We start from the raw sequence: 21,156 nt of genomic DNA, 5'->3' as shown, positions 1-21,156 counted from the left end.
GCTCAGTAGGTAGAGCAGGTCACCTACTGATCGGAAGGTCAGCGGTTCGAATCCTGGCTACTCCGGGCTACATGCCAATGTATCCTTGGGCAAGATACTTAACCCCAAGTTGCTCTCTGACCGTTCTGTCGGAGTATGAATGTGTGTGAATGTTAGGTAATTAAAAGCACTTAGCTTCATAAAAATGGAAGTGCTTGTATGAATGGGAGTGCATGGGTGAATGCAAACAGGTTGTATAAGCGCTTTGAGTGCTCTGACTGAGTAGAAAAGCGCTATATAAGAACTAGTCCATTTACCATTTATACCACTCCATAAACATGCTTTCTGTAAACATGCAGTTAAACATGGTTTTACATAACAACTGGCATAACTGCAGGTTGTGGCCACTTGAGTACACCTCATAAGACCTCAGCTCATGGACTGCACTGATAGGTATTACCTGAGCCAATAGCTGATGCTTTAGAATTTAGATGAGCTGATCTCGCAAGGTTACATTTTGAGCTTAAATTTGTGACTTGCCAAAACTAAGCACCTCTGAGGCAGTCTTTTCCATGCTTACATCAGCACCAGCTATGCATATAGCCACAAAGTGAAAGTAGAGTACAAATTACTCTTGCACACACCTACTCCAACTCTGCTGTCCTGGTCAGCAGTTGGCAACAGAGGGCTTTTTTTCTGCTCTGCAAATTTGCTGAAGGGTCACTTTAATCAGCCCAATCAGACCGAGGCCTGCATATGAACTGTCAAGAACCAAACATTACACACCAATAATAGGAGTAATTAATGTGGTAATAAAATCACGGCTGTCAGAATCTTGCAGAAGTCCTGCCCATAGGCGGTACGTTCCAACCTTTTTAAAGTGGTAAAAACCTCAGAGTTGCTTTTTGGGTTGAAATAGATGATCTGGTGTTATGATTGGGCATCCACGTGAGAGCCGTGCCAGTGGAAAAGAAGTTTGTCATCATTTTGTGGTCTTTTTATGGTTGTCTACGCTCAGATTTTATACCCCTTGTAGTTGTTCTTTTTTAACCAAGTAGTCGTAGTAACTTTCTACAAGCTTTAGTGCAGCAAATTTTATTTTCTCCAGATAATTCAGATTTTTCTATGAGATCTGGGTGTAAAACAATCAAATAATCCAAAAATGTGTGAGAACTAAGTAAAACAATGCTGTGAATGTGTAATGTGTACATGATCTCAGCCGGCTATTCATTCTTCTAAAGAAAAATTAAAAGTGATGAGATGATTAAATAATGCCAAATTTCAAGCTGCAGATCATTGTTTGCCTCCTGGCTTTTGACTTTTGCCCCACTTTGTCCTGCACATTTTTTCCATGTGCTCATTTGTGCTGCAGCGTCTGGATGATAAAGACATGTAGGAGGAGAGGAAACGTCTACTGTTTTCAGGACAAAACACTATTGTAACAGTGGAGTCGACCTGAGAAAGGCTGTGACAAGAGGCAGTCAGTATTCACGAAGGCAACAATAAAGGCCTGAAAAGAGCGAGGAGAGATCAGAGTCAGCCGGTTCTCAGCAGGACAAAGACAGGAAGGCATCAAGACTTGAGACACTGCTGGGAGAGTTTTGTCTCTCACCACCTTCCAAGATGCACCTGGACTTCAGTGGGTCAGACATGAGAAACATTAGTCACCTCAACACTCGCTCAGATTAATCAAACTTCAAAGTCATATGATCCTGTGTGCACTGTCTGTACATTTTTAATGTTTTTTAACACTATGGACAACAGTAAATACTCTCTTTGGATTCTTTAACTGATTAATGTACTTGAGATGCATTTCTGGCTACATCCTCTGTTATGGCACAACTACATTATAACTGGTGTCACCGGAAGGTCCATATTTTCCAGTGAGTAATCACCACTTTAACAGTGTGCTGGATCATCCTTATCATAAAGAAGTGTTTTAGAAATGAGCAAACAAAAATATGTTAAAATGTTGGGCTTTTGAAAACATAAAGTAAATTTAATGTGCATACTAGGAAATTTAGTTATGCCCTCATCAATAAGACCAGGTAGGAAAAAAAAAAAACCTTAAAATGACTTAAATTGTAAAAGAGAACAGATTAATAGTGGAGATGTCACACATTGGAGCTCTGTGGCACAGAGGAAAAAGATCCATCAGGCTCACAGCACTCGTTCTCAGTTTGAAGTCACAATTCTTGCTGGATAAGGACTGTCTGATGTGTCTTCCTGTGGGACCTGATCAGTGTGTTTATTCAGCAGGAGAGAACAGGAAGCCGTCAGCAGCCAAAACATAAACCACTGGATGTCACGACATCTCCCAAAAGGAGGAGGAGGAGGACTCCCACCCAACCACTGCGTCAAGAATATAACTTAGGTGAAGTCATGGTTTTTGAAATAAAAAAATTTTTAAAAAGAAACCTGTAATCATGTATAAAATAAAGCCATACCCAGTGATTTCTGTGGTTCCTTACAGGATCCCCTGCTTTGTTCTTGGGCTCCTCTGTGCCAGACATGGAAAAGGAAAAGTAAACACTCCTACTTCAACATACTTATAACAATACTTACAGCAAAATACACACAAAATAGACAATATCCTTAAACACGGAACGTCACACTTTGTCAGTTAAACGCAAAATGTCTGTGATATAAAGCACAAAAACATTTTCATACCTGATTGTTTTAACACTTTGTGCTCATTGTTCCCTGTATTATGAATCATGAATTAACACTGACTTGGAGCTGGCAGCAGATGGTAGAAAGAGTGAAAGGCTGAGAAACAAATCAGCATGTTTATCCTTTTTTTTTTTTTTTTTTTGAGATGGGGAGGAGAACAGGCATGTGCAGGGATGCTGTGAAATGCAGAATTAATGTGAGCATGAACAATATAAAGGATCCACTTGCAGCTCTGCAAGCTGACCCTGCACGCTGATGCACGCTCGTTAATTAAAAACAGATGATTGGTTGCTAATTGGGCGTCTTCAGCCACCCTTACCCCCACCTCTCCTCGGCTGCTGGGCTTCGCTGAGCCAGCTGCTGCCTGTCTGAGGCACCCAGAGCCTGCAGACAAACCAAGCCTAAACAGCAGTGATGCTTCCCAAACAAACAAAACCAAAGACTAATACTGTCATACTGTTACTCACTGTTTAGCCTACTTGTTAACATAGTATTTAACACTCAACAAATTCACAAATGTAATCTCATGTACAATTCTACCTGTGCATCAAGAACTTTAAAATTGTAACGTAAATTTAAAATTCTGTAGGTGAACTAAAAGAGTAATATTAAAATAATCTCTTAATATTTAAGAAATGGATGGATGGATGGAAGTTAACTGCACACAGTCACGGTAACTTTCCTTGTGCATCACTGTTTCCCCAGTGTGTCTGTAGCATAAACCATTCAGCTTAGTTTGCAAAGCAACTAAAATGCTGATGGGTTAATGAATTCTAATGTTAGTGAATTCTAGGTTAAGATTAAGGATTTGGTTTGGTTCATTTATTTCAGAAACATCATCTGGTTAACCATAATCCAGGCTGTTTAACTATTTAAATGATTTTAATGACTGTTAAAATGTTTCAGTTGCTTAACATTAGCTGCTAAACTTTTAAAATGGTTTGTTTCAGGTTAGGTTTAACAGCTAAAGCAAGTTTTTAAGGAGAGCTAATGGTTTATTTCAGAGGCATGACTTTTATTTAATAGTTCAGAAAAGAGCTCAAAAAGTTTGACTGCGTTTAGAGAACGTTCATTTAGCAGCTAAACTTATTTGGCACAGCTTACCTCAGAGGTAAGCACCTGACTCTGAATAATTGTTATTCAAATAAATCTAATGTTAATTTTTTTTTGTCTCCTTATGTTTGCTTTTCCTCCACTGAGCTAGTCTTTTTCTTTTTAGATAATTTAAGCCAGTTTTATTAACTTTTTGGGCCTAAGTGCTGCATTAACATCCTGCAGGGACACAGTGTTCCAGCATGTGATAAAGGTTCGTGTTTAATTCAGATGTAACTCAATGTAACAGGTGTATTAAAAAGATACATTTATTTATATTTCACCAAAAATCCATCCTGTGTTATTTGGCTTTATTATTTTTTATACACATATTTTATATATATATATATATATATATATATATATATATATATATATATATATATATATATATATATATATATATATTAAGATTAAGATTAAGATAGTGTTTATTTGTCACATGCACAGTTATACACAGTACAATGCACAGTGAAATGTATTTTGTACCTGCAACCATATATACACACACATATAAATAAGAAGAATAAAAATAAAAAAAGTAATTCACACTATACACTATATACTATACACTATACACACTTTTATAAATTATAATATTTACATTGTGCAATAATGGTCCAGTTAGGGCTCAGAGTTGAGCAGACGGATGGCTTGTGGGTAAAAACTCTTCTTCAACCTTTCAGTCTTAGTCCTCAGGCAGCGGTAACGCCGGCCTGATGGGAGCAGGGAGAAGAGAGAGTGTCCGGGGTGGCTGGGCTGTTTTAGGATCTTCATGGCCCTCAGCCTGCACTGCTTGGTGTAAATGTCCTGCAGGTTGGGGAGGGTGGTTCTGATGGTCCGTTCGGCTGAACGAACCACCCTTTTTAGGGCCATGAAGTCCTGCTTGGTGCAGTTTCCCATCCAGGTGGTGATGCTCCCACGCATGATGCTCTCGATGGTGCAGGTGTAAAAGTTCCTGAGCACCTTGAGTGGGAGCTTGAAGTCTCTCAGCCGCCTGAGGAGGTAGAGACGCTGTCTGGCCTTCTTCACAGTGATGTTTATGTGATGAGTCCAGGACAGGTCATGTGAGATGGTCACTCCCAGGTATTTGAAAGTGTCCACTCTTTCCACCTCAGCACCACTGATGACAAGTGGATGGTAGTCCCTCTGCTGCTTCCTGCTGAAGTCCACAATCAGTTCCTTCGTTTTGCTGACGTTGAGCAGGAGGTGGTTCTCCTGGCACCAGTTCTCCAGGCGGGAGACCTCTCTCCTGTAGGCTGTCTCCTCATTGTGAGAGATTAGTCCCACAACAGCAGTGTCATCAGCAACTTGATGATGACGTTGGACTCTGACGTGGCCACGCAGTCATGGGTGTACAGTGAGTACAGCAGAGGGCTGAGCACACAGCCTTGGGGGGATCCGGTATTGAGGGTGAGGGAGGATGAGGTGAGGTGACCCACTCGTACCACCTGTGGTCTGCTGGTCAGGAAGCTGTGAACCCACCTGCACAGGGATGGGCCCAGGCCCAGGTCCAGCAGCTTAGAGACCAGCCTGGAGGGAACTATGGTGTTGAATGCTGAGCTGTAATCTACAAACAGCACTCTCACATAGTTCCCCTTACCAGTGTCTATGTGTGAAAGGGTCTTGTGGAGGAGGAAGGATATGGCGTCATCTGTGGATCTGTCTGGCCGGTATGCAAACTGTAGTGGGTCGAGGGTGGTGGGCAGTGAGGAGGTGATGAATGTCTTGAGATATATATATATATATATATATATATATATATATATATATATATATATATATATATATATATATATATATATATATATATATATATATTCTTTTGGGAGTTTTTGTTTTCTTTGTGTGACCTTTGACTTCCCACGTGGCACTTCCTGTGGTTTAGCACCTCACTACACAGTCTGCTACTTGGGAGAGGCAAGGTTATGGTAATACTCACGTCATCGTCTCATAATGTTGTTGGATGTTTTTAGTGTGAACTGTTGTCTCTCTGTCAAGTGCAGCACTTTATTTTAACATGCTAATTTGCTGATCTTAAGCTAGGCTGCGAGAGCACACGGGTAGTTTCTCATTTCTTAAAGGTGTCCAAGTAGAAGGGTCACATGACGTTGCTGTATTGAATTTATTTTTGTTTGAACAGGTATGTGAGCTCCCGCTTTAATTTGTCATGTATGTCTGTTTAGCTTGTAAATTCATAATTCTTTTTGCACTTAATGTACAATTGTTCATGTTCGCTGTTAGAAATTTTTCTAATATTAAAATAAAATGTCATAAAAATATATGTAATATATATAAAATTGCCACTTTTATTGATAAGAAAACTGTTGCTACATGTATGTTTATATGTATTTCTAAGCATTTTAGAAGCTTAATAAGATCTGCTGTGATAGCACACACCTTGTCAGTTGGCTGGAGGTGTTGCTGGGGCGAGGTGTGCATGTAGAAGCTCTGTCACATGAATTTATTTTTGCTTAAAAATCTCTGGGAGGGTGCCCGGGTGGCTTAGTGGTGAAGCTGGCGACCACATACATATGCCGCATCTCTCTTCACTACCGATAAAAGCTGCAGTGGCAAAAAAAAAAAAAAAAAATCTCTGGGAGAAAAACCCCTCCTCAACTGGCAATGCAACAACTAACTCTTTCCTTCCTTCACACAACACAACGCAGAGTTTGCAGCAGCCTAAAGTTTAAAGTCAGGCCTGCTGTATTAACAACTGTTTATCGGCTCAGAACAGCCAGTGCCTTCACTAAAGTACCTGACGTGCCAGGGCATGAAAGTCCTGCAGAAGAGAATAATTAAATATGAAACAACAGAGCGTCCTGTGATCGAAAAGATTTAAGAAGTTGAGCCAGAAAGAGAAAAAGGAACAGCCTGGGGAAGTATGTGAAGAGCTGACAAACGTTAACTTGTTATCAATTATGTTTTTAGTGTGAGACTTCCTAACAAATATTAAGAAACCTTGATGCTATCTTAATGCATGCATGTTGGATTCATTTTAGATCTGTGCAGTGTTCACTAAATACACAGCATGCAAGCAGAAATTTGCATAATCAGATCATTTGTTCTGCATAATCTGACACCTTCCATTATTCATTATTGAATACATACTATTTTTTTCTGTTCTTAGTATTTAATCCAAAGTTATTTGAGGTTATTTTTTTAACACCAGGGCTCTGTTAGAACTCATCAAAATACTTTGCATTGTCTATTTGTACAACATTCACTCAGTCACTTTGAGACAGTTGAGCAGCTAATCTGTGGAGTCACCTGTAGTTTTACAGGTTGTTGCGTCAGTGTTGGAATGTTTTGGTGCAACGGCCTGAAACTTTTCCATCACCCCCTCTATTCTCTACCTCCTTCCTCCCCATGCTCCTCCCCCTTTTCTCTGAATTTCCTACCATTAGGAACACCCTCTTTATCCCTCTCTTTCACTCTTTCTTCCCGCCTCTCTCTGATGTCAGTTGTAAGCAAACCACAACTGCTGCCCTTTCTGCACCTCCAGCAGCTCTGAAACAAATAGAGAGTTCAGGCCTATCTCATCCATTCTGGAAATTTTCGACCAAGCAATATTTCCTTTGCATCATCCTGACCTCTGATATGACGTCCATGTGACAATCAACATGTGTCTGCTTTCACAAACAGCCAGTCTGCACTCATTTTAAGGTTGAAATAGGAAAAAAAAGATAGATAGATAGATAGAAAGGAAATATACAGCACAGTATGGTCACATTTTTAAACAACTAAATAAAGTTTTAGTTAACATATTTATGCATTTAAATATACAGTACCACACCAAAGTTTGTGGTCACTAACAAATTGATCAAAAACATTTTAAACTACAGATAATTGTATAATGGAATCATTAATGTATGCATTAGTTCCTGCAGAGCTCCATTCTCAGCATCCATCATTGCTGCGCTCCAGTGGCAAAAACCCTTTTCAAATCATGTTAGCACATCTGAAAACTTGCAATGAAGAAATAACATACTGTATGTGCACCAAAATGTGACTCAGTTCATATATAATAACATGCATTTGCATTTGTGTGCATTTCATAATAAGAATGATTAAAAAAATGAAGCAAAGGCATAGCTGGCAGGGTGCTTCTTGGAACAGATTATATTACTTCACCTGCTGAAGCATTATTTGGACAATATTGCACTGCAGGTAGCTGTAAAGGGCGATAGACCATTACCCTTTCCATTGTGGGGTCTTCCTTCAGAAAAATTACAATAAAAGTTAAGTGGTAAGGAATTTTCCTATAATGGAAAGTAGATGACTTACAGGATAACAGCTTCAAGCTTCCCAGTGATTAAGGCACTGGATGAGCTACTGCAGATAGCAGATACAATACCAGACTAACCTGGGGGACTTGTGGCCCTTTGGACTCAGTTATGGCACTGAATCACACAAATGTTGCTTAATGTCACAATACACCTGATATTTGGCCCAGATAAGGTGAACCTGTACCTGAGTTAAGGCATCCAGACTCACCCTTGGAAAACACAACTACTGCTATCCGGGGAAGGACTGCAGTAAGAAGCACCACCACTGGCCTACTGAAGACTCCATGAAGGTTTGACAAACCGATGAAGCAAAACTGATTCTCCCAAGCAAGGTTTTAATGCATCTTTTTCCAGATCCAGAGCTGGCAAATGGACCAAAAAGGCTGGCATTGCATGTATCCTGTGTGGTATCAGTGTGGTTGCCCATTCACCCTACAGAAAGATAATGGCCCTTAAAATACCTCCAGGCTGTGCTGAATTGACACAGACAAAAAGAAGATGATGGCAGCTTCAAACCACAGAAACAGTCTGCAGATGTCAAAACCTGTTTAGGATGAAATGGGAGGAAGATTGCAGAGAAAGCACTTTAGGTGTATTGGCTGTTATAGGTGGGAACTTTTAAAACTTCACACCTTTTCTTTTTAAAACAAAGATGCAGTTTTATAAGCCATGAAATTATGTAAAATAAAAACACGGGGAAAAAAAGAAGAATTATTAAGTTATTTTTAGTGATTATTGTTGCAGCTGGTGAGCTTTGACCTGCTGCCGGGTGGCTCAGTCTAAAATAACCTCTATATATTTTACCCTTACTGTAAGTCTGTTAAACCTGTAATCAGACAGTGAGGTAGGAGCAGTGGGTGTTTTGAAGTCTGGTGTGTTCTTGGCTCTTCCTGCAGGACTCGACGGTTGCACTGTGGAATCCCGCTGGCTGCTTTCAGATCAGTTAGGAGCGCTAGATTCCTGCATGATGACATGTGACGATTTCCCGGGACAAACAGTCCTCAGGTTTGTGTTTCACTAGAACACAGAGAGGCGGAGAGAGGGAACTGAGGGAAAGGGAGGGTGGAGGGGTGGACTAGAGGAAAGGTCATGAAGGGAGGGAAGGAGGGAGGGAAAGAGAGTTTTTTTTTACTTGTACCTTTTATGCTTTGGATTTCATTTGAGCTGATTCCAGGTAACATCCTGTCCCTGTCTGCACTGTTATTACTCTGTCTGTGTGTGTGTGTGTGTGTGTGTGTGTGTGTGTGTGTGTGTGTGTGTGTGTGTGTGTGTGTGTGTGTGTGTGTGTGTGTGTGCGCGCATTGCTTGTTTTGTGGGGCCAAACCTGTTTACACAAACAGACTGTCCCTTTTGGAGACAAAAATAAGGACTCATCAGCAACCTCACTGGCTGGAAATTTTTCCTTTATAACTGACCTAATAAAATTTTATTAAGGTCTAAAATTTGCATTATTAGGAGTGTGGCCTCTTTGACACCTCACTGACACATATGGCAATAGCAGCTAGCTGTCTGCTAGCCTCATCCTCAGCTAACTGGAGTCACTGTTTCCTTTTGGCTTAAAAAATATGGTGGCAGCCAAAATGTGAATATTGTGGCTTCTAAATGCAAAGCCCAGAAACCGATGGGTGACAGCACAGTGGTTATGTTTAGACCTATATACGGTCTGTGGTCAACTTTATAATTACTTAAATTATTAATATCATGAACTACAGTTTGATTTTCAGAAATATCTTTGATGCACAGTGTAAACACATGCAGTCAGGTGAAAAAATGCAGTGATTTTCTGCATTGAAAGATTCTGTGTAGATTCATTGGTGTGTATTACGACTCAGGAAGGAGAGAGCTAAAGTCACACTAAAATAGAAATTGAGGGGAAGAGAGAGGGGAGAGTTCCAGAGAATCTCGCTTCGTTCCACACATTCCTGAAGAGTTTAACCTTGTTTACAGCTTCCTTTGTTCCTCTTTCCTTTCCTTTGGTAATCGTTCCAGTAAAACTTTGTCTTTCCAGAAGAGGAACACACTCTGGCCAACAGCCTGTTTCCTTATATGGTCGTACAAATAGGAATGGATTAAGGAAAAAAAAACTGTGAAAACGCTGGAAAATCCCTCAGTTACACAGTGAAGTTGGGATTGCTTTGTTTCTGCTTGGACAACTTTTAATTCAGTCTGAGGAAAAAAGTATTTTCCTCCAAAAACAAAGAAAGCTGATAACATGGCTCATTCCACAGATTTTATCTAAATTTGATAACAAATGCTCAGTAAAAGTGGAAATATTATTTTAACATTTATTGAAAACATTTGCAACAGTAAGTCAGGGGCAGGCCTAAGGGGTCAGTCAGCTGCAGTAATGAGCTGTGTTATGAGCAGCCTGTTGCTCTGACTGCAGGCCAACAATACACAGGGCTGCATGTGACTCAGGTTACTATAGCAACTGAACTGATGCATCTCCCATGGCAACAGAGCATTTTTTGGGAATACCTGGTCGACTGGGAGGCCAGCGAAGGTGTCGACGTCTGACCCTGCTGAGTGGTTTTCTATCGACACACGTATTTTATATATTTATACATAGTTATCTATATGTGTGAGAAAACAAAGGAACAGTGAATAACTCCATTCAAACTCCTTTAACATGTCTTGTAATTTACTTTTCACTTTATGTGAAGAGAAACTGAATATCAGTTTTCCCATTTGTTGAGCCTCTTAATTAGGTCCATACCAGATGCCAATTATTGTCCAATTTAACCTGTTATATGTGGCCAAATGAAGACGAATATCAGTGCAGTTTCTGTAATGTATGTTCTGTCCAGATCAAGTTCCATTTGAGTGCATACCACACTTATTAAATTAGATTTAGTCTAAAGTGCTGGTTTAGATGTAAACATAAATAAATGAAAACAGATCGGGAAAAACCTCAGTCAGGTTCCTCTGAAAAGGAAAGCTTCAAATCAGAAGTGTCTGACTCCGTGGTATAATTCACAAACGCACAGCTTAAAGCAGATAACCCGAAAGCTGGAGAGGGAATGGCGTCTCACTAAATTAGAAGATGCTCATTTAGCCTGGAAAAAGAGTTTGTTCCTCTATAAAAAAGCCCTCCTACACAACCTCCTCCTATTCACAAAGTCTCGCGTGACTACAGCATAGTCTCCGTAGGACGGAGACTATGCTGTAGTCACGCGAGACTTTGTGAATCTCGGCAGTATCGTTAATGGCGGCGTGACTCTATCAGCAAACATTTGCGTGATTAGCCTTTTTTTTTTTTTTTTTCGCCAATTTATAACTAGACAGGCTTAAAACCAAAAAATATAGGTAGTTTCTTAGCCTAACTTAAATTATTTACAACAATCTGGAGGACGGTGAAGAGGACCTGGATAGTTTGCTGCGGTACATCGACGGGTGTTTTGAGCGAGTCGTCATGGGGAAAACAGACAAGACGCCGACTCCCTCCACCAGCAAAGCAACGCCGTCCACAAAAAGAAGCCGCCCAGAAGATTCCCCAGAGGCAACTTCGTCACCCACCACCAATATTGTGGACATTCTGGAGTCCATTAATAACAAATTGTCCAGCTTTGACGCCCGCTTGGCCCTGGTTGAAATCCTTCACAAGGAGTTTCAGGCCCTGCGGGAGTCAGTCGAGTTCAGCCAGCATCAGGTGGAAACACTGGCTGCTGAAAACGCTGTCCTCAGAGAGTCGGTGAATTCCCTCACCGAGGAAACGACCCGGCTCTCAGAAGAAAATAAGAAAATTAAAGAATCGATTATCGAGCTTCAGGCCCGCAGCATGAGAGAAAATCTTGTGTTTTCAGGTATCCCGGAGAAGGCAGAGGAGGACCCGGAGGCTACAGTGAAGGAATTTATCCAAACTCACCTGAAGCTCCCGGAGGACGCCGTGAAGACCATCGCCTTCCATAGAGTCCACCGCCTGGGAGGGAAGCGACCCGGAGCACGCAGACCCAGACCGATCGTGGCCAAATTCGAACACTTCAAAGAAAAAGAGCTGGTGAAGAGCCGCGGCCGGGAGCTGAGAGGGACGGACTTCAGCGTCAACGACCAGTTTCCAAAGGAGATTCTGGAGCGACGCAAGGCCCTATTCCCCATCCGGAAGAAGTTCATGCAGGGAGGCTCCCGGGCTGTCATCGCCGTGGACAAACTGTATGTAAACAGACAGCTTTACCGAGACAAAAACACCACGCCATGGCTCAGCTGATCGATCAGGTGATCTGTGTCCATATTAACGTTCTTTTCTGAGTTTTTTTTTCAACCATCTAAACAGTACCATTAAATAGTCTAAATCTGTCTAAGTAGTACCATTAACGCCGACGAGTCAGCATAGTACCGTGATCGTTTGTTTGTTTGTTTGTTCTGTTTTGTTTTCCCCTCATCTAATTTCATTCTTATGTCACTTAGGTCACTTTTTACACGTCTTTTTTCTTTCTGCACTCAGCAATATGTTTACGTCACTTACAATGCTACAGTTTACTACACTAACATACAGCGCAGATGCACACACACCAACATACAGCGCACATACACACGCACACATCAATATAAAGGGCACACGCCAACATACAGAACATATGTACACACACACACACATCCTTAGTGAGCACACAACAGTCCATCAGTTAGTTTAAATATGAGCACACTCAGATTTGTCTCATGGAATGTGCACGGGGCTGGTTCGAGGGAAAAGAGACTAAAAATTTTTAATCGGTTAAAAGACTTAAAAGCAGATGTTGTTTTTCTACAGGAGACACATGTGTCCAAAACATCTGTGCTCACTCTTTCCTCTCCACAGTTCCCTCACACGTACTCAGCCTGCTATAACTCCAAACAAAGAGGTGTAGCTATATTGATTAACAAGAAGATAAACTTTAACATTAGCAACAGTACAATAGACCCTGAAGGTAGATTTATAATACTTAATTTATCTATACAGAATACAGATTTATGTATTGCTAGTATATATGGACCAAATGTTGATGACCCCTCCTTCTTTCATGCTTTGTTCACTTCACTCTCAGATCACTCTGACACCACACTTGTAATAGGAGGAGACTTCAACCTGGTACTTAATGCAGATATTGACAGGCTCAGTACAGCAGTGAGTCAGAGGAACTGGCAGTCTGCAGACATTCTTAAACAGTACATGAAGGATTTTGGACTTTGCGATGCTTGGCGTTCACATCACCCTACTTTGAGAGATTATAGTTATTTCTCACCAGTACACAAATCTCATTCCCGCTTAGATTACTTTTTAGTTAGCAGCTCCATAATGATGGATATCACAGACACTCAGATTCACCCTATCACTATTAGCGATCATGCACCGGTGTCTATGTCTCTGACACAGAAAAGAGTCACACCACCAATCAGGAACTGGAGATTTAATACATCATTACTTAAAGAAGAAGATTTTATTAATTATTTCAAAAAGGAATGGTCAGCATACTTAGAATATAATGATATTCCAGGAATATCACCATGTGTTCTTTGGGAAGCAGGAAAGGCAGTAATGCGGGGCAAAATAATATCTTACTGCTCGCATAGGAAAAATAAAGAAAAAGCACTTGTGTTAGAATTAGAACAAAAAATTAAATCTTTAGAAACTGCTTATGCCGCTTCACCACAAGAACATACAATTATCAGCCTGAGGAAACTGAAACTGGAGCTAAATGAAATAATTGATAAAAGGACACAATTTATGTTGCAGAGGCTGCGTTTGGAAAACTTTGAGCATGGAAATAAATCTGGAAAATTCCTGGCCAAGCAATTAAAACTGAATAAAGAAAAAACAGCTATTTTTTCTATTAAAGACTCGACTGGTATTATTACTCATGACCCACAACAAATAAATAACTCTTTCAGAGACTTCTATGAAGCCTTATATTCACCACAGATTAACCCATCTGATACTGAAATTGAAGAATTTCTTAATAATATAAATCTACCAAAACTAAATGACAGCCAGGCGGCAGCTCTGGATTTACCTCTTTCATTGTCTGAACTTAGTGAAGCCCTACAGCATCTCCCAAATAATAAAGCCCCAGGCCCAGATGGTTTTCCAGCCGAGTTTTATAAAGAATTTTGGTCTGAGCTAGCTCCCATTTTTTTCAGAATGGTAACTCAGATTCAGAATGACCACATCTTATCTCCAACCTTAAACTCTGCTAACATTAGCCTGCTTCTTAAACCAGGCAAAGACCCCACACTCCCATCCAGCTACAGGCCAATCTCTCTCATTAATGTAGATCTTAAAATAATTTGCAAAGCCCTTGCCAAAAGATTAGAAAGTATTACTCCATTTATTGTACATCCAGATCAAACAGGCTTTATCAAGGGTCGGCACTCAGCCAATAATACACGTCGACTGATAAATATAATAGACTATTGTTCTATTAACAAATTAGAGACGACAATCGTGTCTTTAGATGCAGAGAAGGCATTTGATCGGGTAAATTGGAAATTCTTACTAGCAGTTCTGCAAAAATTTGGATTCGGTTCATCCTTTATAAACTGGATCAGAACACTACACAGCTCTCCGAATGCGCGTGTTAGGACAAATGATCTCATTTCACAAAGTTTCAGTCTGCAGAGGGGCACTAGGCAGGGCTGCCCACTCTCTCCCTCTCTTTTTGTAATTTTCATTGAGCCGCTAGCAGCAGCAATCCGTCAAAATGCAAATATTAAAGGGATTCAAACTGAAAATATGGACCATAAACTTAGCCTTTATGCTGATGATGTATTACTTTTCCTTGGGAATTCACAAGGCTCTCTTTTGAAGACTATCACACTGATAGATAAGTTCTCATCTATATCTGATTACTCTATCAATTGGAGTAAATCAACAGTTTTGCCTCTGAATTGTAATTTCCAGAGAACCTCTAGGACCCCACTAAAGTCAGGAAATATTAGATATTTAGGCATAAATTTTTCCGCCAGGCTCTCAGACTTGGTACGATTAAATCATATCCCCTTATTAAAAACAATAGAGGATGATCTCACACGTTGGAACAGTTTACCTATATCACTCATGGGGAGAGTTGCTGCCATTAAAATGATGGTTTTACCAAAAATTAATTATCTATTTTCATTGATCCCTAATAAACCTTCTATTCCTTGGTTCAAGTCACTAGATTCAAACATCTCAAAATTTTTATGGAAAAACAAACCGTCAAGAATAAGCTTAAAAACTTTACAAAAGCCAAAACACAGTGGAGGTCTAGAATTACCAAACTTTTATTACTATTTCTTAAGCAGTAGATTGCAGTATATTTCAAAGTGGATCAAATCCAATTCATTAGACAACCCATGGCTGGATCTAGAACAGGCGTTTTGTGGAAAAATAAAAATCTCAGATTTACCTTTCATTAGTTCCAGTATTAAACATCATAACTGCTATAAAGTCCTTAGTATAAATACCTCTCTGACAGCCTGGTGGGAATTTTTAAAAATAACTAAGTCTTCACTCATCCCCTGTAAACTAACACCCATTTGGAACAATCCAGATATTTGTCAGAAAAAGAAAATGCTGAATTTTCCGTTATGGCGTGATAAGGGTATAAATAACTTAGAACATATTATCCAAGATGGAAATTTTATCACGTTCCAAGAACTTATATCAAAATATAGAATTGGCAACGGTAGATTTCTGGAATATCAACAAGTTAAGTCCGTCCTACAGGGAAGATTTAACCTTAATCAATTGAATCTAGAAATGCCTACTTGGGTAACAGAATTTCTTAACCTCTGTACCCCAAAATTGTTATCAAAATTATATAAATTATTAATAAAAACTGATGATTCAGTTTCCCTCCCAATTACAAAATGGGAGCGTGATCTTTCTGTCAACCTGGATCAAAATTTATGGACAGAAATATGTTTAAATATCTTCAAAATGACTAAAAGACCCCAAATACAACTTGTACAATATAAGATTCTCCATAGAACATACTACACTGGACAAAGGATGTTCCAAATGGGCCTTACACACTCAAACATATGCACCCACTGTACAAGCAATTCAGAGGATAATCATCTACACGCTCTGTGGTCTTGTGTACCAGTTCAGAGATTTTGGCAGAGGATTTGTGAAGATCTATCCACATGGTTTAGCTGTCATATCCCAACTTCCCCCAGACTATGCATCTTAGGTGATGTCAGTGAATTAATTATGGAGTTAAATATATCACACATAGTTCTTACTGCCTTGTGCATCGCTAAGAAGATGATCCTCATGAACTGGAAGACAAAAAATAAACTATGTATTACTCAGTACAGAAATTTATTAGTAGATCATGTTAGTTTAGAGAGAATGTCTGCTTCTTCTAAAAACAAATTGGAGGAATTTGACTCTCTTTGGTTCCCACTGCTCAGCTCCATTACTTAGTGGGGGTGGTGGGCTGCGGGCTCTGCTCCTGATGTGCTTTGTGGGGGGGTGGGGGGGGACTCCGGGGGCCTGGGTAGCTGGTAGCCTCCTGAGGCTGGGGTCCTGGGGCGACCTTCTGGTGATGTCTGTGCGCCTGTCCTGGTTGATGGTGTTGGGGGCTTGGATGGTGCTGCCTTCGGTCCTGGGGTGTGGGCGGGGTGCTTGGGGGGGTGGTGCCGGCCCTCGGTCGGTTGGCTGGTCTTCCCTGTATGGCTTGGGGGCTGGGGTCTGGGGCCCCGGCACTGGGGCCGCGCCGGCTCCCGGTGGGCCCCCCCTGGCGCGGGGGGGGCCTCTGCTGTCCCGGCCGCGCCGCCGGGTGGGGTGGGTTGGCCTGACGTCGGGATGTCCGGTCTACGCTTTTGGGGCCCTGGGGTGCCTGCATTGCAGGGGGGTGGGGTGGGGGATGGGGCCGCGGTGGGGTGGTTGGGGGGGACTGGGCACTGCATTTCCATGCCCAGGCCAGTATGTCCTGTCGCCTGTTTGTGTCTATTGTTGAGTGAATGGGCATCTAGGAGGAGCGGGCCGCCCTCTGCGGTGGGGGCGAGGGCGCCAACCTCGGGTGCTGCAGTGCTCCGGGATGCTGTCACCACGGCCCCGGGCTCACCTCCCCCTGCCCTGTGCTGGGGTGTGGGAGGTCGGGGTGCCTATTGAGCCAGCGGCCAGCTGGCTCTCTTCTTCCAGGATTTTTCCTGGTCATATGCCCCCCCCCCCCCCTCCCCCTCCCCATACACAAACACACACACACACACACACACACAGAATACACATCACTCACAGATGTAGGATGGAGAGGCCACGTGGAGAGCTGCACCACCACTTGCCTCTCCGTTTTAATTGCACTTTAGTCATTATAACTCACAACACATACACACTTACACCCTGATACACATAGGACCTTTGGGGCAGGCATGTTAATCAGAGGTTGATGAGATGGGCCGCTGAGGTGGCCCCACTCGGATCCTCGTCACTGTCTGTCTCCAAATTTTATTTGCACTTTAGACATGGAGGGTTTTGGGGGGGCAGTGTGGGCAAGCGCTGACGACCAACAGTTGGCGCTTGTGGCATAACTGTCCCCTCAATTTTATCTGCACCCTATACACCTCATTCACTCACAAACATTAACACATAGACCTACAAGTTGGGGAGGAGGAGGGGTGGATGGGTCATCTTACACCCCGATTTCTTGCGTCTCGCCCGGGGTAGGGGTCGGGTGGTTCCTTGGGGACCGGGCTGGTGGCGTCCTGGGGTCGCTGTTGGCCCTGGGGTGGTTTCCACTTGCCCCGCCTTCAGAGGGTGGGTAGCTATGGATGAATGTGTGTCTTTGTGTATTTGTCACCGTCTCCGTGAGTATGGGTGGGTGAGTGAATGTGTATGTATGGCATATCTGTGTGTGGGTAAGTATGTATGGGCATGTATGAGTATCTGTGTATAAATGTGTACACGGGTGTCTGGGTGTGTTTGTATGTATGGCTGGACCTGGGTCTGGGCCTTGTGCCTTGCCTCCTGGCCGCTCCTTGCTGGTTGCCTCCTCCCCCCTACCCCCCTGGGATGGGGGTGCCTCGGAGTTCCTGGGTGGGGCTGGGTGTTCTGGCGTGGGTACTGGCCTGCCCCCCTTGGGGGTGCGGTGCGGGGCTGCGTTGGCTTCTTCGGCGTGGGGGGGGGCTCTGTGGAGGGTCGGGCGGTCCTTGGGTGCCGTGGGCCCGGGAGCCCTGCCGCCGGCCAGTGCAGGGGGCTGGCCGCTGGGGGGGGGGCTGGCTTCTCATCGCCTTGGGTTCCCTGGAGCCCTCGCTCCTCGACTGGGGGGGCTCCGTCTGACACCACCCTCTCCCGTCTGCTGGGGTAGGTGTGCGGTTGTCTTTGGACTGAGTGGCCGGGGGTCTTCCTGGCTCTTGGTGGGCTGCTGGTGGCCTGGGGTTCCGGGGGCTTTCCGTACCTGCCTCTGGCTTCTGATGGGTGGAGCTGCAGCGTTTTGCCCTCATTGGTAAGTACGTTCCATGACACAGACACAAACATGACACAGACACAAACGCCCACTCAATCACAACTCAACAAAATTGTTGGTGTGCGTAACATGCTTTGTTAGTTTTGTTTTTCACACACAAATTTATTTTTGCAAGTATTGATAGTATTTTTTTATATGTTAAAGTGATGAAGTATCTGATTAATAGACTTGTGCTCTTTCCCCTTTTTTTTTTTTTTTTTTTTTTTTGCTCCCTTTCTCTCTCCCTTTTTCTTCTCTTTATTTTCCTCTTCTTCAGCCTGTCAGATCTGGCTGTTACATAGTATGTGGAAAAATAACTCAGATAAATAAAATAAAGGGTTAAAACAACAACAAGAAGAGCCTATTGAGAACCTATAGAGCTCATCTTGAAATAGCAAATATGTTTGGCACAACAACGCATTCAGATCACAGTTCTGCTTGCAAGATCTACCAGACATGACAGGCTAAAAAAAAAAAAAAAAAAAAAAAAAAAAAAAAAAAAAAAAGCCCTCCATAAAGCTAGGAGATCTTACTATTCATCATTAATTAAAGAAAATAAGAACAACCCCAGGTTTGTTTTCAGCACTGTAGCCAGGCTGACAAAGAGTCAGAGCTCTGTAGAGCCAAGTATTCCTTTCACTTTAACTAGTAGTGATTTCATGGATTTCTTTACAAATAAAATTTGAGAGATTAGAGAAAAAATTATTCATAACAATCTCAAAGATTTATCTTCATGTTCGGCTGCTTTCAGCACTGCTGGTATTTGTTTAGACTCTTTCGCTCCAGTTGATCTTTCAGAGTTAACTTCAATAGTTACTTCCTCCAAACCAGTAATTTGTTTATTAGATCCCATTCCTACTAGACTGTTCAAAGAAGTCTTTCCAATTATTGATGCTTCTATCTTAAAAATGATCAATCAGTCTTTATTAGTTGGCTATGTACCACAGACCTTCAAGGTGGCTGTAATTAAACCTCTACTTAAAAAGCCATCACTGATCCAGCTGTCTTAGCTAATTATAGGCCAATCTCCAACTTTCCTTTTCTCTCAAAGATTCTTGAAAGAGTAGTTGTAAAACAGCTAACTGATCATCTGCAGAGGAACGGTTTATTTGAAGAGTTTCAGTCAGGTTTCAGAATTCATCACAGTACAGAAACAGCATTAGTGAAGGTTACAAATGATCTTCTTACAGCCTCTGACAGTGGACTCATCTCTGTTCTTGTCCTGTTGGACCTCAGTGCAGCTTTTGATACTGTTGACCATAACATTTTATTACAGAGATTAGAGCATACTATAGATATTAAAGGTACTGCACTGCAGTGGTTTAAATCATATTTATCTAATAGACACTGATTTGTTCATGTAAATGGGGAGTCTTCTTCACACAGTAAGGTTAATTATGGAGTTCCACAGGGTTCTGTGCTAGGACCAATTCTATTTACATTATACATGCTTCCCTTAGGCAGTATTATTAGAAAGCATTGCATCAATTTTCATTGTTATGCAGATGATACCTTTACCTATCAATGAAGCCAGATGATGCACATCAATTAGTTAAACTGCAGGAATGTCTTAAAGACATTAAGGCCTGGATGACCTCTAATTTCCTGCTTCTAAATTCAGATAAAACTGAAATTCTTGTTCTCGGCCCCACAAATCTTAGAAACATGGTGTCAAACCAGATACTTACTCTGGATGGCATTACTTTGGCCTCCAGTAACACTGTGAGAAATCTTGGAGTCATTTTTGACCAGGATATGTCCTTCAATGCACATATTAAACAAATATGTAAGACTGCTTTTTTGCATTAGTGCAATATTTCTAAAATTAGAAACATCCTTTCATAAGTCATGCATTTATTACTTCTAGGCTGGACTATTGTAATTCGTTATTATCAGGCTGTCCTAAAACCTCCCTGAAAAGCCTTCAGCTAATCCAAAATGCTGCAGCTAGAGTACTGACAGGAACTAGAAAGAGAGAGCAGATTTCTCCCATATTGGCTTCTCTTCATTGGCTCCCTGTTAAATGTAGAATAGAATTTAAAATTCTTCTCCTCACCTACAAGGTCTTGAATAATCAGGCACCATCTTATCTCAAAGACCTCATAGTCCCGTATCACCCCAACAGAGCACTTCACTCTCAGACTGCTGGCTTACTTGTGGTTCCTAGGATACTTAAGAGTAGAATGGGAGGCAGAGCCTTCAGCTTTCAGGCCCCTCTTCTGTGGAACCAGCTCCCAGCTTGGATTCGGGAGACAGGCACCCTCTCTATTTTTAAGATTAGGCTTAAAACTTTCCTTTATAATCAATTTTATAGTTGGGGCTGGATCAGGTGACCCTGAACCCTCCCCGAGTTATGCTGCTATAGGCCTAGGCTGCTGGAGGGTTCCCATAATCCACAGTTTCTTTTCATTCACCTTATTTATTTTGTTTATACTCCACTCTGCATTTAATCATTAATTGTTATTAATCTCTGTCTCTCTTCCACAGCATGTCTGTTTTCTCTCCCCTCAGCCCAACCGGTCGCAGCAGATGACTGCCCCTCCCTGAGCCTGGTTCTGCTGGAGGTTTCTTCCTGTTAAAAAGGAGTTTTTCCTTCCCACTGTCGCCAAGTGCTGCTCATAGGGGGTCGTTTTAACTGTTGGGTTTTCTCTGTATCATTGTAGGGTCTTTACCCACAATACAAAGCACCTTGAGGCGACTGTTTGTTGTGATTTGGC

This window comes from Archocentrus centrarchus, chromosome 4 (genome assembly GCF_007364275.1).
Source record: "Archocentrus centrarchus isolate MPI-CPG fArcCen1 chromosome 4, fArcCen1, whole genome shotgun sequence".
Lineage (NCBI taxonomy): Eukaryota > Metazoa > Chordata > Actinopteri > Cichliformes > Cichlidae > Archocentrus > Archocentrus centrarchus.
The sequence above is the reverse complement of the archived record's forward strand: the minus strand, read 5'-3'. Positions refer to the sequence as shown.